The sequence below is a fragment of the Macrotis lagotis genome, chromosome 7 (assembly GCF_037893015.1).
Source record: "Macrotis lagotis isolate mMagLag1 chromosome 7, bilby.v1.9.chrom.fasta, whole genome shotgun sequence".
NCBI classification, from domain to species: Eukaryota; Metazoa; Chordata; class Mammalia; order Peramelemorphia; family Peramelidae; genus Macrotis; species Macrotis lagotis.
In genome coordinates, this window is record NC_133664.1 from 197,746,606 (window position 1) to 197,766,740 (window position 20,135).

A 20,135-nucleotide genomic window follows, 5' to 3' on the forward strand; every position below is an offset into this window, starting at 1 on the left:
TGAGAAATAAAAAAAAATGTACTTCAGGCTGTGTTCAGATTCCAATGGCTCTGCCTCTAGGACGAGTTGCCTTCTTTATTATAAGTCCATCAGAGAAGTTGCTTCAATATTTTCCCTCCACTCTATTCCTCCCCACTCTGATTTATTCTATTCTCTCCTTTCATCCTGGCCCTGTCCAAAATTGTGTTGTATCTGAGTACCCCTCCCCCGATCTTCCCTCTCTCTATTCCCTATTCCCTCTTCCCTCCCTCCCCCCATTTCCCCCTTAATCCCATCCCTTTCTTCTCATTTTTTCTTTAGGGTAAGATAGATTTCTATACCCTATTAAGTGGGTTTGTTATTTCCTTTCTGAGCCATTTCTAATGAGAATGAAGGTTCACTCATTTCCCTTTGCCTTCCCCCATTCCACTCCATTGAAAAAGCTTTTTCTTGACTCTTATGTGAAATATCTTAGCTCCTTCTTTCTTGTCTTTCTCTACCTCCCAGTACTTTCCTTTATCACCCATTGCCTCCATCTTTTCCCTATATTATACAATTTTATTCAGCTCCCTCCTGTGCCTTGTCTATATATGCTCCTTCTAACTGCTCTTATGAATTGAGAAGGTTCATATGGGTTATCAATATCTTCTTCCCATGCAGGAATATAAACAGTCCAACATCATTAAGTTCCTCATAATTAGTCCTTTTCATCCACCCCCCTCTATGCTTCACCTGGGTCCTGTACATGGAGATCAAACTTTCTGTTCAGCTCTGGTTGTTTCAATAGGAAAGTGTGAAAGACCCTGTTTCATTGCAAGTCCATCATTTCCCCTGAAAGAGGATGTTCAGTTTTGCTGGAAAATTGATTCTCAGTTATAAACCAAGATCTTTTGCCTTCCAGAATATCATATTCCGAGCCCTATGAACCCTTAATGTAGACATTGCCAGATCCTGTGTAATCCTGACTATAGCACCACAATTGTTGAATTGTTTGTTTCTGGCAGCTTTTAGTACTTTCTCTTTGACTTGGGAATTTCGGAATTTGGCTGTAATATTCCTGGAAGTTTTTCTTTTGGGATCTCTTTCAGGAAGTGATTGGTGAAGTCCCTCAATTTCTATTTTATCTTGTGCTTCTAGGATCTCAGGGCAATTTTGCTGTATTATTTCTTGAAAAATGAAGTCTCGGCCTGTTCATGACTTTCAGGCCCAATAAATTTAAATTCTCCTGGATCTAGGATCTAGTTTTTGAGGTTGGTTGTTTTTCTAATGAGATATTTCACATTTTCTTCTAATTTGGGGGTTTTTTTGGAATAGTTTTATTTCTTCCTGATTTCTCACAAAGTCAGCAGCTTCCTTTAGTTCCAGTCTACATTTGAAGGAGTTATTTTCTTCAGAGTTTTTAAATCTCCTTTTCCAGCTGGTCAGATCTGCTTTTTAAGGCATTTTTCTCATTTGCCCTTTTTGTGTGTTGCTTTTTCCATTTGGCCTAAACTGGTTTTTAACATATTATTTTCTTCAGTATTTTTTTATATTTCTGTCACCAAGCTGTTGATTTGGTTTTCATGATTTTTCTGCATTGCTCTCATTTCTCCTCCCAATTTTTCCTCCATCTCCCTTAATTGCTTTTCAACGTCTTTTTTGAGCTCATCCCTGAGCCCATTTTCTATTTCTCTTGGAGGTTTTGGATACAGAAGCTTCAATTTTGTCATCTTCTGAATCTTCCATGGGACCGAAGTAATTTTCTATAGTCAGATTCTTCTTTTTGTTTTGTTCGTGCATTTCCTCAGCCTATGATTGATTTACTGCACTTCCAAGACTTTGGGGGGTTTTGGGGATACCCTACTGGGACTCTAATTCCTAGAAGGTATAACCCTCTCTATCATGCTACTAAACTTTTCTTTCTTTTTCACAAATTTTTCTGCCTTCCTCTCCGTTCTGCAACTACCACATTCCTTTTACAGTTTTACATCCTTTTTCTCCTCCTTTCTCCTTTCCTTCCTTTTCCATCATTTTTATTTTTCTCTTTTTCTTAATCTCTCTGCCTGCTTCAATTACTCATGCTCCCTTGTATTTCTACTCTATCCCCTTCTCTCCAACCCACCTGATTGAAGTTGCTGATGGGTATGGTGCTCTGCAGTGGCATCTGAGAATTTCCTTCAGGAGACAGGGAAGCTTCTCCACTCCCTGGGACACCTCCTCCTGGGCTCTTACTTGTTTCCTGTTCTGGGGAGTCCTGGGACAGCTATTTGTTGGTACCAGTGAATAAAAAGTTGGGAAATTATCAGGAAAGTGCAAGAAAAATATGTCCCTAATACCTTTGATTTCACTGTCTATTTATAGTCAATCTCTGTTCAATTTAGGTAAAAAACAAGGTGAGAAGTAGTTGAAGAGACAACCCATGGTCTTGCACTAAGGGGCTAGAACTTACTTCATCATCTGGAGGGTGCCGCCTCTTACGAGAGATGTCAGGACAGGTGTCAATTGTCCAATAAGAGCCCTGAAAGCATATTTTGTACCAAAAGATGAAAGAATTATTAGCTTTGGATAGGCAAATTAGTTTTAAAGGAGTAAGGCAGGGATACCAATGGTGAAGCAAATAGCCAAAGAAAGTTTCAAGGCATCTCTCCAAGGTATTGTTCAACATTTAAGGAGACCTTGAACAAGAACATTAAGCATATTAAATAAAAAGGATGTTGTAGGGTTGGCTAGGTGGCGCACTAGATAGAGCACCAGCCCTGGAGTCAGGAGTACCTGAGTTCAAATCCAGTCTCAGACACTTAATAACTACCTAGCTGTGTGGCCTTCAGCAAATCACTCAACCCTATTGCCTTGCAAAAAACAAAACAAAAAACAAAAAAAAAAGGAAAGAAAGAAATTATGCTGTACTCTAGTGGTCCAATTTATAAGTTCAATGTGGACTAGTAAAACTACTAGGGGTAGAATAAGTTGAAAATAGTACCAAAGATTAAAAAGTTTTTACCTAATTCTTCTCCCTTTGTGATCTCAGGCAAATCCCTACCTTTCTTGGGGCCTCAAGAATTCCTATTTATAAAATTAATAAATAATGTATTCTTTCTATAGAACAAAGTTATCATTTCAGAAAGTTTTCCAAATTTCAAAAACAATCACATAATTATTGCCCTTAAATAGCCTCTAAATGGCAGTACTCAGGAAAAACTGAAGATAAATCAATCCAAACAGATTGACCAAATAGAATAGTTGACTCTGTTCTTAAAGACCTCTAGAAATGGATTTCACAAATTTCACAAATTTCACAAATCACAAATTCCAGAGGGACCTCATAGGTTCAACACTTCCCATACTGAGAAAAATAAAGGCACTAAGCTGAATATAATAAGAATTATTATATAAGAATAATAAGAATTATTTCCACTTACAGGGCATTAAAATATTGAGAAGACCTTGGCTACCAACCATCGTCTAATTCTTGCTGCTATATCCTCAAATGTTTTTGACAACAACTCACCTTCCCAGGGTCATCCTGCAGTCTTGGCACCTTCCAGAAACATTTATTGAGAGAAAGATTATGACAAATTGAGTTCTGGGGACACAAAGAGAAAAATCAGGGTTCAGGGTTGCATGAGGCAGGAGATTGTTTTTTAAGATACAAGGGAATGGACCCAAAACCGAATATTGTGGAATAAGGTAAAGGTATAAAAAAATGGAAATGATAATAATAACCCTGAAAGGTAACAGATTTGTTTTCCTTAACTGACCTTATTTGTTACAAAGGGGGCCTGCACTGGGGGGGGGGGGGGGGTTAGAGAAAACTGATAGATGTTTTTAAAAAAAGAGCATCAATTAAAAATCACATAGATAAATGAATGAATGACAGCAGGGCTTAAATTAATAATATACCAAGCCATATTGTCGCCAGTTTTTCGAAGAGAAGGCATGCCATCCTCCTCTCTGATGAGAAGAAATGAGCTATATGTCCAGAAAGATGGACAGACTGTCAGATGTGATAACTGCATTGGATAACTATTCTTATTCATTATAAGAGAGTATTCCATGAGATGGGGTACTGGGAAACTGATATCAACTTTAAAAAAGAATCAATAGGGTTGGCTAGGTGGTGCAGAGGATAGAGCACCGGAGTCAGGAGTACCTGATTTCAAATCCAACCTCAGACACTTAATAATTACCTAGCTCTGTGGCCTTGGACAAGCAAGCTACTAACCCCATTGCCTAGCAAAAACTAAAACGAACCAGAAAAAACAAGAATATGGGGCAGTTAGGTGGTGCAGTGGATAACACATGGGCCCTAGAGTCAGGAATACCTGGGTTCAAATCCATTCTCTCTGTATTAGCAACATAAGCCAGACCAGAGAGGCATATTTTTCTTTGTCAGTGCCCTATTTGGGATTGTTATTGACATTGCCCATAATAATAACTAACTTTTAAATAGTGTTTTATGTTTTATAAAGCATCTTATTTTACACTAATGCAGGCACTTACTAGTTATGTCACCTTAAGCAAGTCATTTCTGCTTTCTCAGTCTGTTTCCTATCAGTAGAATGGAGATAATTATGAAGCCTACCTCACAGACTGGTTGTCATAATCTAATGAAATTACATGTGTAGAATGCTTTGCAGACCTTCAGGTGCTGTGTAATGACTGTGTAATTTAATTTTTAAAAATAAGATCTAGGGGCAGCTAGGTGGAATTACCTAGCTGTGTGGCCTTGGGCAAACCACTTAACCCCATTTGCCTTGCAAAAACCTAAAAAAAAAAAAATCCTTACAAAAAAATCCTTAAAAAAACCAACAATAAAGAATGAAGACTTTAAAACAATGAAGACTTGAAATAAAAATAGAAGTTAAGATATAAGGTAGGATTACAGGCAATTTACTTATGTATTAAAAGTTTCCGGTCAAATACTTTTGTTCTGTAAGAAATCATGAACAGGGGCAGCTAGGTGGCATAGTGGATAAAGCACCGGCCCTGGAGTCAGGAGTACCTGGGTTCAAATTCGGTCTCAGACACTTAATAATTACCTAGCTGTGTGGCCTTGGGCAAGCTACTTAACCCTGTTTGCCTTGCAAAAATCTAAAAAAAACAAACAAACATGAACAGCTGTGGTTGTGGTGGCAAAGAATTGGAAATCGAGGAGATATCCATCAATTGGGGAATAGTTGAACAAATTGTGCTATATGTACATTGTGGAACACTATTGTTCTGTTAGAAACCAGGAGGGATGGGAATTCAGAGAAGCCTGGAAGAATTTGCATTGAACTGATGCTGAGCGAGATGAACAGAACCAGAAGAACATTGTACACCATAACAGCAACATGGGGGTGATGATCAATCTTTTTATTTATTTTGAATTTTACAATTTTCCCCCTAATCTTAGTTCCCACCCCCCACCCCCACAGAAAGCAATTTGTCAGTCTTTACATTGTTTCTATGGTATACATTGATCCAAATTGAGTGTGATGAGAGAGAAATCATATCCTTAAGGAAGAAACATAAAAGTATAAGAGATAGCAAGATCAGACAATAAGATATCAGTTTTTTTCCTTCTAAATTTGAGGTAATAGTCCTTGGTCTTTGTTAAAACTCCAGTTTTTTCTCTAGATACAGATAGTATTCTCCATTGCAGAGAGCTCCAAATTATCCCTGACTGTTGCACTGATGGAATGAGCGAGTCTATCAAGGTTGATCATCGCCCCCATGTTGCTGTTAGGGTATATAGTATTTTTCTGATTCTGCTCATCCCACTCAACATCAGTTCAATGCAAATTCTTCCGGGCTTTCCTGAATTCCCACCCCTCCTGGTTTCTAACAGAACAACAGTGTTCCATGACATACATATACCACAGTTTGCTAAGCCATGCGCCAATTGAAGGACATTTACTTGATTTCCAATTCTTTGCCACCACAAACAGGGCTGTTATGAATATTTTTGTACAAGTGATTTACCCTTTTGGTGATGATCAATCTTAAAGGACTTGCTCAGTACATCAGTACAACAATCAGGGACAATTTTAGGTCAACTGTGATGGAGAATATATGTATCCAGAGAAAGAACTGTGGAGTTTAAACAAAGACCAAAGAATATTTTCAATTGTTAAAAAAGTTGTCTTATGTACTACATAATTTTTCTATCTCTGATATTTTATTTCTTCCTCAAGGATTTTTTTTTCTCTCAACACGTTCAATTTTGATCAATGTGGATCATGGAAACAATGTAAAGATTATTAGACTGCCTTCTGTTGGGAGAAGGGGGGAGGGAAGGAAGGGGGGGAACTGTAAAATTCAAAACCTTACCAAAACAATGAATGGTAGAAACTACTTTTCTATATAATTGGAAAACAATAAAATATTTATATAATAAAGAATGAAGGACAAACAAGTAAAAAAAAAAAGAAATCATGAGCAGGCAGGTTCAGAAAAACCTGGAAAGATTTACATGAACTGAATGCTGAGGGAAATGAGCAGAACCAGGAGAATATTGAATAAATTAACAGCAACACTGATCGATGATCAGCTATGAGAAACTTAGCTCTTCTCAGCAATGCAGTGATCAAAGACAATTCCCAAACACTCATGATGGAAAATGCTATCCACATCCAAAGAAATAACTATGGAGTCTGAATACTATCTAAAGCATATGATTTTCATTTTTTTAAAATTTGTTTTTTCATTCTTTCTTTTGCAAGAATTCTTCCCTTTTATTCTGATTCTTCTGTCACAACATGACTTATAAGGAAATATATTTTACATGTCTATACAAGTGTAACTAACCTATATCAGATTAAGTACTTACTGCTTGGAAGGAGGAAAGGATTAAAAGAAGGGGAAAAAATTGCAACTCAGAAATATTGACGATGTTCTTGTCAGTTTAATGCATCTGAATATTAAATCGATTAATACATTTAAAAATACAAGAATAAAATATAGAAAAAGGAAAAAGCAAACAAACAGGTCAAATGACCTTCACCAGACTTCAAAAAGTCATCTGTCAATTGGCAGCACCAATTGGGCCAGGAAAATTCCTACTGGAACTAAACTAATGTCTATAAGGGCATGGATAGATAAACAGATAGTTAGAGATAGATAAATAAATGAAAGTGACAAACACTTGAAAAGTATTTTGACAATGAAGGATTAATTGAGAAATAGGAATCCTCACTTTGTCCTCTCAAAAATGAGTGGCATAAGCCAGCAATTGAAAGGACACTTAGATGATAATGAATCCAAAAACTAGCCTTGGAAGAAGTATATATCCAAAGAAAAAGATACTTCCACATCTAATTTTTGGCTTAAATTTTCAGGAGACAACTGCTTGCTAGGAAATAAAAAATTTCCAGACAAGGTGTTGCCCTAACAAGCAGTAAATCCTTGATATATCTGCTGGTGAATATGCAGGAAAGTCCTTAACACTAATTCTCTGAAAATGTATTATCAATGTTTCTTCTATCACTTGCCCAAGCCTAGATAATCTTTGAAAGGATAAACTTTAAGAGGACAAAGTGAGTAAGTTCCTGTTTCCTGCTTAATTAATCCTTCATTGTTGAGATACTTTTCAAAAGTGTTTGCAGGGGCCACTAGGTGGCTCAGTGGATAAAGCACTGGCCCTGGAGTCAGGAGTACCGGGATTCAAATCCGGTCTCGGACACTTAATAATTACCTAGCTGTGTGGCCTTGGGCAAGCCACTTAACCCCATTTGCCTTGCAAAAAAACCTAAAAAAAAGTGTTTGCCACTTTTATTTATGCTCTTAAAGACATAAATTTAACACTAGTAGGAGTTCTCCTGGTCCAGTAAGTCAAGCCCTGATTCGTAGTATTTGCCAACTGGGTAATAAAAATGGCAGTACTCAGAGCAATAAAAATCGAAAACTATATTCTGTGAAGCAAGAAAGGTCCTGAAGATGTGACCCTTAAAGATTCACAGGAGCCTAATCCAGGAGGTGGAGAGGTCTGTGTAGAAGCCCAAGGCAAAACCAAGCTGGGTCCTCTACAACTATCCAAAAGAGCAACAAAGTGAGAGAAGATTAGCCATGGCTAGACAAGTCCCAATTTATGAACTAAAGCTGGAAAGATAGGTAAACTAAAGAAAATATTATTTGATATCAAAAATTATTGCATGTCTAGATACTTTCCCCAAAGAAGAAACAATTTACTCCGTAATAACTGTAATCAGTAATTCAAAGGGGAAAAATTGGATTTTTCACATGAATACCTAGAAAAAAATTAATGAGATTTTTTAAAAGAAATTCTCAAAGAATTAGAAAAATAGTTTAGAAAAGAAAATAGGAAACCTAAGCCAATTAATGGACTCCCTGAAAACTAGAATAGACATAATAGAAATCAATCACTTGAAGAATGCTATCATTTCCTGAAAGAAGTTGTTAATAAGCAGAATGAGACGTTTGGACATCATCGATGTAAGAATTTATTCTTTTTGACCATGAGAATTTATTACATTGGTCTTGCTTTTCTTGTTTTTCATTTTCTTTTTCCTACTAGGATTGTGTGGGAGTAGAAGAAAGAAAAAGTTAATTGAAAAAAATTTAATTAAAAAAAAAGAATGACTCTACAAGTTAGCAAGAAATATTCAAATATAATCCAAAATGAAAAAAAAAGATGTCTGACAAAAAGAAAACAACAGATATTGATAATAGGTCAAGGAAAAAAATTGAAAAACCATTGGTTTCCCTGAAAATCATGATTTTAAAAAAAGCCTGAAACTACAGTTCAGAAGATCATAAGTAAAAATTGCCCAGATCAATCAGAATTCAAAAGCAAAAGTTTTTAGGAATGTCACAGTCTAAGGGCAGCTAGGTGGCACAGTGGATAAAGCACCAGCCCTGGAGTCAGGAGTACTTGAATTCAAATCCCTCCTCAGACACTTAATAATTACCTATATGTGTGGCCATGGGCAAGCCACTTAATTCCACTGCCTTATTAAAAAGAAAAAGGAATGTCACAGTCTAAAACCAGAGTTCCCACACTAAAGAAAAAATATGGCAAAAACCCAGAAAGAAAAAAATAAGGAATTAAGAGTCAAGATCACAAAACAGCAAATAGCTTCTAATTTAAACATCAGGAGATACTGGAATTTGATATCCCAAAAAGCAAAAGAGATAGGCTTACAACCAAGAATAACTCACCCTACCAAAGCTAAGTATAATCCTACAGGATTTAATTAAAAAAGAAGAAAAAGAGGAAGAATCTTTCATTCACGAATTCCTGATGAAATGACCACTATTAAGCAGGAAATGTGAAATGAAAAGAATTCAAAGAAACTCCATAACATCAATTTATAAGAGCAAATTGAAGGTACCATAGGATGGAATAATGCTGACACTAATAAGAGGGGGAAGAAATGAATCCCTTCAGAACTTCAATCTTCTTAAGGGTATAAATGAAGTTAAAAAGTCATGGAAACAGATTGAGAAGGAAGGATAAAAGGAATGTCATAGTATAAAAAGAAGGAAGAAAAGGGTACAATTTGACATTTCTCGTAATTTAAGAGTACTCAAAGGTGGGGGGAGACTGGGTATCAGCTGACTCTCATTTTTATGTGAAAAAAACACAAGAAGGTTGAATACATACAAATTATCAAACTCAATGGGGGGAAAAGGGATACTGTGTGGAGGAGTTTTAAGACAGAAGATAATACAAAGGAGTTAAAAGGTATAAGCAAAACAATCCCCCTGATCCTGAAAGGGGGGGGGGGTTATAAAAGAGTAAAAAAAGAAAAAGAATATAAGAAGGTACCTTATATTGTATCTTAGATAACTGGGTAATAGGTGAATAAAGCATGATATATGAAGGGAATATTAATGACCAGTAAGAAACAACACTGGAGACAACCGATGCAAAGTAAATTGAATAGACCAGAAGAGCAATTTATTTAAGAACCACAACATAATAAAAACAAATAAATTTGAAAGACTTAAGAAATATGATCATTTCAGTGACTAATCACATCTCTGGAGGACTGAGAAATGAAGGTATAGAAAGAGACATTTTTGGACATGGCCACAATGTAGATTAGTTTTGCTTTTTTTTCCTCCTAACTGTTATAAAAAGGTTTTTTCCCCCTCATTTCTTTCACTTGGACCACTGAAACAATTTTTTAAATGTACAGAAGAAAATCCATAAGAAAGCATAGAGAATCAGGATAGTTTTAAAAGTAACATATAGAATTTATTTTATATATATTAGGTTTTTGCAAGGCAAATGGGGTTAACGGGCTTGCCCAAGTAATTATTAAGTGTCTGAGGCCGGATTTGAACTCAGGTACTCCTGACTCCAGGGCTGGTTCTCTATCCACTGTGCCACCTAGCTGCTACCTATTATCTATATTTTTAAAGCAAAAAGTATGAAATGGCAACCAATGGTTTCACAGAGAACCCTCTTTTTGGGTTCTGCTGTGTGTACGAAAATGCATTTTTTTTTCTGGTGTTTTAAGTTCAAAGCAAATAAATCTTATATCCTTCTTCCTCCACTAAAGTGTAGGTTTCCTGAAGGTAGAACTTATTTTTCATCTTTTCTTTGTACCTCTAGGGTCTTATACTTAGTAACTGTTTAATAAAAAAGACTTCTGAAATTAAAAAGTGAAGGAACCCTACACATTCAATTCCCATTCAACAACTGAAAAATTGAGGGTTTTTTTTTTAAATAACTTCAAAAAGATTAGTGAGGACACAGGATTTTCTCCTTTTCAAGAGAGATAGACCATGCTTTCTTATCTCCAATTAAACAACTTATCCACTTTTAAATTCCCTAAAAATAAGCTGCTGCAGTCAGTACATTCATTACTGTCACTTTTCTATTGGTGTCATATTCCCAAGATATGATTACCAACTGACAAATATAATACAAGACTAGAAACAGTCAATGTTGAAGGAACTAAAGAGAGACAGGTAGCACACTAATGCACTGTTGGCAGAGCTAAAAATTGATTTTGAACATTCTGGAAAGCAATTTGGAATTATGATAAAAGGCAACTAAAATATCCATAACCTTTGACCCAAAGATCCCAAGGAAATCTATCATAAAAAGACAAACTTTATACTCCAAAATGTTTTATAGGGCATTTTTTAAAGTAACAAAAAAATGGAAACAAACTAAGTGCTTCACCTTGAGAAAGGTTGAAAAAGTGGTTCATAAATATAATGGAATATTATATTCTGTGAGAAAATCAAATGAATAGAGAAAAGCAATCAAGTCATATAAACCAATACAAACTGACATAAATAGGACCCATAAAACAATATACAAAACAACTTCAATGATGTAAATGGAAAGAACAACAATAAAACTATCAAAGCTGAATCATATGGAAATTATAATGGCCAAGCTTGGCTCCAAGAAACAAATATAAGAAGGCACCTCCTCGTGTCTGCAGGGGTGAGGAGCCACAAGTATGGGACATAGCAAATAATGTCAAACTTTATGTAATGGTTAATTTTGCTGAACTCCCCCACCCTTTAATTCTTTGTTATAAGGGATGATTCCAGAGGAATAAAGGGATGTATAACGGGAAATGTATGTGACAAAACAATAGAAGATATCAATACAAATGTATATTTTTTTAAAAAACAGGATGACCATGTAGACAAAGAAATTTGATGGCAATTCTGTCCTGAAGAGTAAGATGAAAAAGAAAAATGTTCTATTGCAGGGAGGGGAAACTGAGATAGTAGGGAAAGCAAAAATAACCAAGAGACTCTAAGGTTCTAAAGTATGCCTGGCATACCTTGTAAGCTATAATTTTACCATGATCGAGTTAACTGAAAATAAGGCAGGAGATCTGAGCAAAAGACACTGTCTAAAAGTCCCTATCTCTCTGTGCTGGAATAGAATAGAGCAAAGCTGGATGAGAAAGATAAGGATGGAAGAAGGCATGACTGTAGAGAACCAAAGCATGACCAATTACAGGGACAGTCCTACCTTCCAGCCAATACCAGCATTCTTGTAATAAGGGAAGTTATCACAGATCCAGCGATAAATCTCACTGAAGGTCATCTTCTTGGCTGGGGAGGAGTTGACAGCATATATAATAAGTGTGGCGTAGCTGTATCGAGGCTTGCCATCCTGGTGGACAGCTTCCTCATCCTTGCTCAGGGTAACATTGGGATCTGTAGGTGAACCAGGTGGGCACTTACGGCTACCTCCAGGAAGCCCAGCTTGTGAGGTTCCTCTCAGTTTCTCGATGGTAGCCTGAAGAGTCATCTGGGGAAGCCAATCTATGGAGGTGAGGCTGCTCTCCAGGTCAGAAGCCATGGTGCTGCTAGGTTCTACAGAAGAGTAAAGATGGGAAGAGAATGGGATGAATGAATACACTGTGTGTGTGGGGTGTGTGTGTGTGTGTGTGTGTGTGTGTGTGTGTGTATTCATATAAACATATATATATCACAATATAGTGTCTTGTACATCATACGTATTTAAGTGTTCATTGAATGATTAATTGAAATAGTCTAGCTCCTGAGGAGTGCCTAATACCAATCCCTTAAAGAATTTTCATACTGCTAGCTACCATTTCTTTAAACTTCTTATTGAACAACTTTTAATCATTTTACCTCATTCTCATAAGCCCCAATAAATATTCCACCTATCTGACCATGATCTAAAAGAATCATGGCAATTCAGCCTCATTCTCCATCCTATCCTGATAAAAACTAGAAGGAACTCTTCCTTTAGAGGCAGAAGCTAAAAAGGAATCTAAACTGTTCTCCAAACTCAGAAGAGATAGGTAAATAGTTCAAAAATCACAACTGCTTAGTTCCTCAGCTCTCTTAGTGGTTCTTAAATTTTGGAGTCTCAAGATCCTTTTATACTCTTTTTAAAAGTTTTTTCTATTTTTGCAAGGCAATGGAGCTGAGTGACTTGTCCAAGATCACTCAGCTAGGTACTTATTAAGCATGTGAGGTGGGATCCAGGGCTGGTGCTCTATCCACTGCACCACCTAGCTGCCCCAATCACTTTATACTCTTAAAAATTACTGAGCAGTTTTGTTTACATGGGTTATGCCTATTGATAGTTACCTTGGCAGAAATTTAAAATGAAGAATTTTTAAAATATATATTCATTCATTCAAAATAAAACCACTACATATAAACATAAATAACATTTTTATGAAAAAATATAGAATTTCCAAAAAAAATCAGAAAAATGGAATTGTTTTACATATTTTTGCAAATCTCTTTAATATGTAGCTTAGTACAAAACTGTGGCTTCTCTGGGCCTGGGCTTTGGGGGCTGAAGTTCTGCTGAACAGCTGGAGAAACAGCACATGGAAAGTCCTAGAACACGCCATTTAAAAACCGCCCTATCTTTGAGCAGGAGCATGTTGGGGCACTTGGCCTTCAGTGGTGCCCAGAGCAGCCGGGCCAGGGTGTCCCTGGAGGAAGAGGCTGCCTGCTGCTGGGGGGACACCTGGCTAAAGCTGGAGATCCTGTTTCCATTCTCCTCTAACCCATCCTCTTTTCCTTACCCTCCAGTTGTTCCCATAAAAGTCATTCCCAAACATGTCACCTCAATTTTATCCCCAATGCTGCTATCAACTCCCCAAACACACCTAACCATCTTTCCCACTCCACAACAACGGTGACCTCTTCAATAAAGAACCGGACTATCACCCCTGCCCACGATTCCATCTTCAAACACTGAAATAAGTAATGAAGCCTTATTGCGCTCCTATCTATCATATCCTCCACACTCCCCAAATAATGCCATGAGCTACTATTAGACTTCTCTTTCTTTCATCATTCCCCTCCCCTCTCCTAATGCTACTAGTCTAGACCTTTCTTACTTCCAGAGAGGGATTCATGCCACTAAATTGCAACAGAACCTAAACTAAGCCACATCCTCTTTGGTAAAAACTTACCAGGAGCTAAGAAAAGGTCCTCATGAGATAGTCATGCTGTCTACTTCTGACAGAAAGGTGTTTGTTGAACATGGCCATTGAAGGAATTGGTTTTGTTTGACTAAGCAAATTTGTTGCAAGGATTTTTTTTTTCTCAATATGGGGGAAGTATAGAGAGAATATATTTTCATTTTTAGAGAAAAATTAATTTTTAAAGCACCAGGTTTTCCTATATCAACATGCTGAGAATGATGAGTAAGTGGTAGTAAAAAAATTGATTTTTCCCTTTCATAAATACTAGCTAAATTGCTAAGTAGATACACACTTTGCCCAGCAAACTGACTCATAATATTTGTGCTACTAAGATTTTTCTGCCTAGACCTGTAACTTCACCAAGTGGGAAGCTCTAAGTAGAGATATGCCTTTTATCAATGCAGATCAGCTGTCTGACCCATTGAAGTGAGGATGTGTCAGAGGCCAGGCTTAAACCAAGATCTTCCTGACTCTAAGGTCAGCTTTCTTTCATCTGTAAAGGTCCTCAGTTTAAATGACTTACCCAGGGTCCTAGCCTGGAAGTGTCCCTAAAGGTTCTCCTGGGACAGCTCTTTATCCCCACAATGCCTCCCTAAATAAAATGACCACTCCTAATCACCTACATTTTGACACTCCTTTAAGGAGTGTAAATAATCAATGCCTGCTTCCACTCCTAGGAGTATTATCTCAACTTTTTTTTTTTAGAAGAAAGAGACTCAGAAAGGCAGGAACTTCTATGAGATCTAACTGCTCTTAAGCTGGGATTCAGACTCAAGCCTCAATGATAAATTCAAAGTTCTTTATACTATAACCAGGTTGCCTCTCACACACATACTTAGGTAGCACAGTGGATAGAACCTGGGTCTGAAATCTGTTAGACCTGAGTTCAGATCTGGCCTCAGACATTTATTAGCTATGTGACCCCAGGCTCTTCTTTGTCTTAGTTTCCTCAACTGTAAAATGGAAATAATAAGAGTACCTACCTCCCAGGGTTGTTGAGATCCTCATATAAGATAATATTTGTAAAACTGCTAGGAGGCACTTAACTTATTCTCTCCCCTCCTTTATCCTCTCCCTTGAATAAGATCATAGACATGAAACTGGAAGATCATCTAACTTAAACCATTACCACCACCATTACCCCTTATTTTACAGATGAGAAACTGAGGCCTAGGCAAGTTAAATATTTGCTTAATATCAAACAGGTAGTGATCATAAGATGGAGAATTTGAACCCAGGTCCTCCGACTTCAGAGCTAGTATTTTCTTCCAATCAATCTGGAATAACTTCTTTGAGAGACCAGGAATAATTTTTTTGAGATCAAAAGGCTTACCCATTGATAGTTCCAATTTGGAAAGGAAAGATGAATGGATGGAAGGAAGAAAGAAAAGAAAGAAAATGAATGTGAGGAAGGAAGGAAGGGAGAAACAGAGAGAGAGAGCAAGGAAAGGATTTAATAGAAAAATGTTAAAACTTACTGGGTTCATTCAACTTGGCTACCAAATTATTTGGGTTCATTCAAGTTTCTTTTTTTTTAATTTATTTTTTATTCTCATTTTATACAAATTTTTTTTACATTAATAAAATATTCTTGTTTACAAGTAAACAAAATACCCCTCTTCCCCCATGAATATAGATAGACTTGCTTGGGCGAAAAAAAGTAAAGGGGAGAGAAAAAAATCAAAATAAAAAAAAATAATAGTAGTAATTGTAGGTATGGCCAGGTGGCGCAATGGACGAAGCACCAGACCTGGAACCACAAGCAACCCAGTCCATATCCAGCCTTGTAAACCCAACAATCACCCATCCGTGTGACATGCAAGATACCCGATCCCCACTGCCCTGCAAAAACCAAAAAAAAAAGAAAGGAAAAAAAAGACCCAAAATAAAATAAAATAGTAATAATAGTAGGGGTGGCTGGGTAGCAGACAGATCATTGGCCCTTGAGCCAGGAGCACCTAGGTCCAAATCCGGCCCCAAATACACCCAAAGATCACCCCGCTATATGGCCCCAAGCAGGCCATCCAGCCCCACTTGCCCTGCACCCTCCTCCAAATAATAATAACAAAAAATGTGCTTGAGTCTTTGTTCCAACACCAACAACTCTGTCATGGGTGGATTTCATTCTTTATGATAAGTCCATCACAAAAGTTATTTCCATATTTTTCCACCGTTGCCATTACTGATTGCAACTCCCTCCTTTCTTATTTCTCCACTACCATGTACTCTATTTTCTCTCTCCTTTCACTCTGACTCTGCTGTAGGGTCGCTGAGTGGTGCAGCAGACATATCCCTGGTCCTGGGGCCAAGAAGCCCTTAGCCCCCATACCACCCCTTAGGCCCAGAATCCACCTGGCCCTGTGGTCCTGGGCAGGCCTTCCATTCCCAGCCCCTTGCAAGAAGTAAGAAAGAAAATGTGTTATATCTGGCCACTCTCCCCCCATGGTCCATCCTCTCCTCCTTTATTCACATCCCCACCCCTTCCCCCTGCTCCCCCCTCCTTCTTACTCCAGATGTCTATACCCCATTGAGTATATTTGCTGTTTCCTCTCCTAGCCATCTCTGATGAGAGCAAAGTTTCCCTCATTCCCCCTTGCCTCCCCCCTTCCATATCATTGCAATAGCTCACTGTAATAAAAAAAAAAATCTTATGTGAAATATCTTGGACTATTCCCCCTCTCCTTTTTCTTTCTCCCATTCCATTTCCCTTTTTTCTATTGACTCCATTTTTACACCATATTTTATCTTCAAATTCAGCTTTCTCCTATGCTTCAACTATAAAAGCTCTCTCTACCTGCTCCATTAACTGAGAAGGTTCATATGAGTATTATCAGTGTCATTTTTCTATGCAAGAATACATGCAGTTCATCCTCATTAAGTCCCTCATATTTCCCCCCTCTCCTCCAATCTCCATGCTTCACCTGAGTCCTGTTTCTGAGGATCAAACCTTCTGTTCAGCTCTGGTCATTCCAAAAGGAACCTTCGAAATTCCCCTGGTTCATTGAAAGTCCATCTTTTTCCCTGGAAGAGGACATTCAGTCTTGCTGGGTAGTTCATTCTTGGCTGCATTCTAAGCTCTCTTGCCTTCCGGTATATTGTATTCCAAGCCCTACGAGCTTCCAATGTAGCTGCTGCTAAATCCTGTGTGATCCTGACTGCAGCTCCACAATATTTGAACTGTGTCCTTCTGGCTGCTTGTAATATTTTCTCTTTGACTTGGGAGTTCTGGAACTTGGCTATAATATTCCTGGAGGTTAGTTTTTTGGGATCTCTTTCTCTGGGGGATCGGTGGATTGTCTCCATTTCTGTTTTGCCCTCTGCTTCTAGAATATCAGGGCAATTTTCCTGTAGTAATTCTTTGAAAATGATGTCACAGCTCTTTTCCTGATCATGACTTTCAGGTATTCGAATAATTTTCAAATTATCTTTCCTAAGTCTGTTTTCCATATCAGTTGTTTTTTCAATGAGATATTTCACATTTTCTTCTAACTTTTCATTTTTTTGGTTTTGAAGTATTGATTCCTGATTTCTGGTAAATTCATCAATCTCCCTGAATTCTATTCTTTGAAGGATCTGTTCTCCTCAGAGAGTTTTCTTATCTCTTTTTCCATCTGGCCAATTTTGCTTTTTAAAGCATTCTTCTCCTCAATAACTTTTTGAACTGTTTTATCCATTTGACCTAAGCTGTTTTTTAGCATGCTATTTTCTTCAGCATTTTTTTGGATTTCCTTGACTAAGCTGCTGACTTCATTTTCACGTTTTTCCTGCATCTCTCTCCTTTCTTTTCTCCATTTTTCTTCCAACTCCCTCATTTGATTTTCAAAGTCTTTTTTCAGCTCTGTCATAGCCTGAGTCCAATTTCTGTTTTTCTTGGAGTCTTTAGATGCAGGAGCTTGTGCTTCCTCATCTTCAGACTGAGTATTTTGGTCCTTCTTGGGCTCATTTGCAAAATATTTCTCAATAGTCTTCTTTTTGTTTCTTTGCTTGCTCATTTTCCCAGCCTGGGCCTGGTTTGGGGTGTTTCTTGAGCTTTTGGGACACTCCCACAAGGGTCTCAATGTGTGGGGCCCTGTCCTCCCTCCTGGTCTGTGAATGACCATAAGCACCTCCCTCTGCCAAGGGGTTAGGTGGGGGAGGGGCCCTGCTGTTCTATGGGGGGCCTAGACTGTGATCACGATCTGAATGTGGTCAGTGCCCCAGAGTCCTGTTCCAGAGGCAGAGGAAAGAGCTCTGCAGTCTGTCTTCACTCCCCTCCCTCAGCTCAATGGGCTCATGCCCTAGAGGCTCCTGCTTACTGGCTCCACCAGCTTCTGTTTCCTGGATCAGGGCTGGGGAAAGACCATACCGCTCACTGTGTGCCCTGAGGGCTGGGCTCAACATGCTGGCTCTGGCAGAGTTCCCCCGGTGTTCCCCCACTTTATGCCCGGTGCTCCTCGGGGTGCAGCTCAGGAGACTCCCCTGCTGCTGTGAGCTTAGACTCCCAGCGTCCTGGGGCTGCCTCCGGGAGGCTGAAGTTCTTTAGCTCTGGTGGGCCACCCCTCTGGCAGGCTGCCTCTCCGATCCCGGGGAGCAGAGCCTTTCTGCTCTTTTCCAGGTTACCTTGAGTAGGAGAACTGCCTCACTGGGTCCCTTTGTGGGTTCTGTCTCTCGAAAGTTTAGTTAGAGTCCTTAGCTGATGAATTTTATCAGAGAGCTCCTAAGAATCGATCCCTTCTTGTCGCCATCTTGGCTCCCTCATTCAAGTTTCTTTCCAGAGCTAGAATCATTCTAACTCAGACCAGGTCAAAGAGTTTTATCTAAGGATAAGCATGGACTAGATTGCCCTGATGTTGACAGTTTTAGGAACTCAGGAACTTGATCCTCCATGTATTCAAATAGAAATTCAATGAGATGTATTCAAATTCCAGAATTTCTTGTTACTAATCTGTGTGAACTTAGGCAACCTACTTAATCACTTTCAGTCCTTTTTCCTCATCCATCTACAAAATAAGGGAGTTGCATTATATCAAACAATCTTTAAATCTATATTCCTTTACCAAACTCATCATTCCACCTGACTGCACAGATAGAAAGGCAGCATTTAAGTTGATCTGTGATCCAGGCCCGTCATGTAGCTGGGGTACTAGAAAATAAATTTTTTTGACCAGATGGTCAGGTGGTTTGGGAGAAGAAAGAGAAGCTCTCAGAGCAAAGCTGGATCTTGCCAGAATGAAAAGTTCTTGGGGTGAAAGCTCAAATATCTCTGGGTGACTTCAAGCTCTGATATTTCTGATTAACTTCTACAATCTTTCAAAGACACCAGGCTGCAAAAAGCAGTCCACATCCCCAAAATAGCATAGTATTTTCTTCCAATCAATCTGAGATAATTTTTTGAGAGACCAAGAATATTTTCTATGAGATCAAAAGGTGTATGTCTGTACCTCACCAGGACTCCCAAGGGTCTACCCCATGTTACAGAACCCACTAGAAACATGATTCTGGTTAAATATTTGCAGTTGGGTTCAATCATACCAGTCATATACATACTTCAAACATAAGATACATGGAGACATACATTTGTATTATCAGTCAGATAATGTACCACTATGTGCATCCAAAGATGCCTCCTGAGAAATATTGATACTCAAATCTCACTCCACCCATTTGCCTTTGGGAAGTCCATTCCCTTTGGGAAATATCCTGCCCTTTGGTCCACATCTAATCCATCAGATTTGATCCTATCACTCCCTCCAAATAAGAATGCTATTTCAGAGTTGAGAAGCAATTTCAGGAGCTTGGGAAGTCCATCCTGAGATTGGGGTAGAGGTGGAGCAGCAGGAGGAAAAACCAGTTAGTCATCCATGCTGTGGGATGGGTGGGAATGGATAAAGTAGAGGGCAAAGGCTAGAAAACATCAAAAAAGATAAGGTGCCTCATGGGCTTGGAGTCATCCAGCTAACTCAATGACCCTGATGATAAAAGGGGGGAAAAAAAAGAGAAAGGTTGAGATCTGAAGGGATAGTTTGACAGGAGACAGGCTAAGGGTCAAGAGGAGGGAGTTCCCAAGTTCCCTGCTTGTTTGGAGCAATGTCTTCTCTACTGCAACCTTGCCTTCCTTCAGCACTCTAAAAAAAGCTTGTATAGAAGCTGAGGAACATTTACCCCAGACCATGACCTAGAAAGAAACTATCTGAGGTTTTTCTGGAAGTGAACTTTAATCTAAGACATTTCTTAGAGGTCACAATCTCCTTGATGGAAAGATTCTTTTGAGAGGACTTCTTGCTGATGATACATATCCCT

General features: G+C 38.4%; 2 protein-coding genes across 4 annotated transcripts in view; one reads left to right on the forward strand and one right to left on the reverse strand.

The window, feature by feature from the left end:
* FOXJ2 (forkhead box J2) overlaps positions 1 to 11,987 on the reverse strand; it is a 287,675-nt gene extending 275,688 nt beyond the window's left edge. Inside the window, exon 1 of one of the 3 annotated variants that reach the window (XM_074194385.1) lies at positions 11,909 to 11,987. The gene's annotated coding sequence lies outside the window, so the exon portion shown is untranslated. Of the gene's footprint in view, positions 1 to 2,080; positions 2,171 to 3,466; positions 3,542 to 11,908 lie in introns of those variants that run through there. The other 2 variants (XM_074194386.1, XM_074194384.1) reach the window with 2 other exon arrangements.
* Positions 1 to 20,135, forward strand: part of A2M (alpha-2-macroglobulin) — a 260,412-nt gene that overhangs the window by 65,510 nt on the left and 174,767 nt on the right.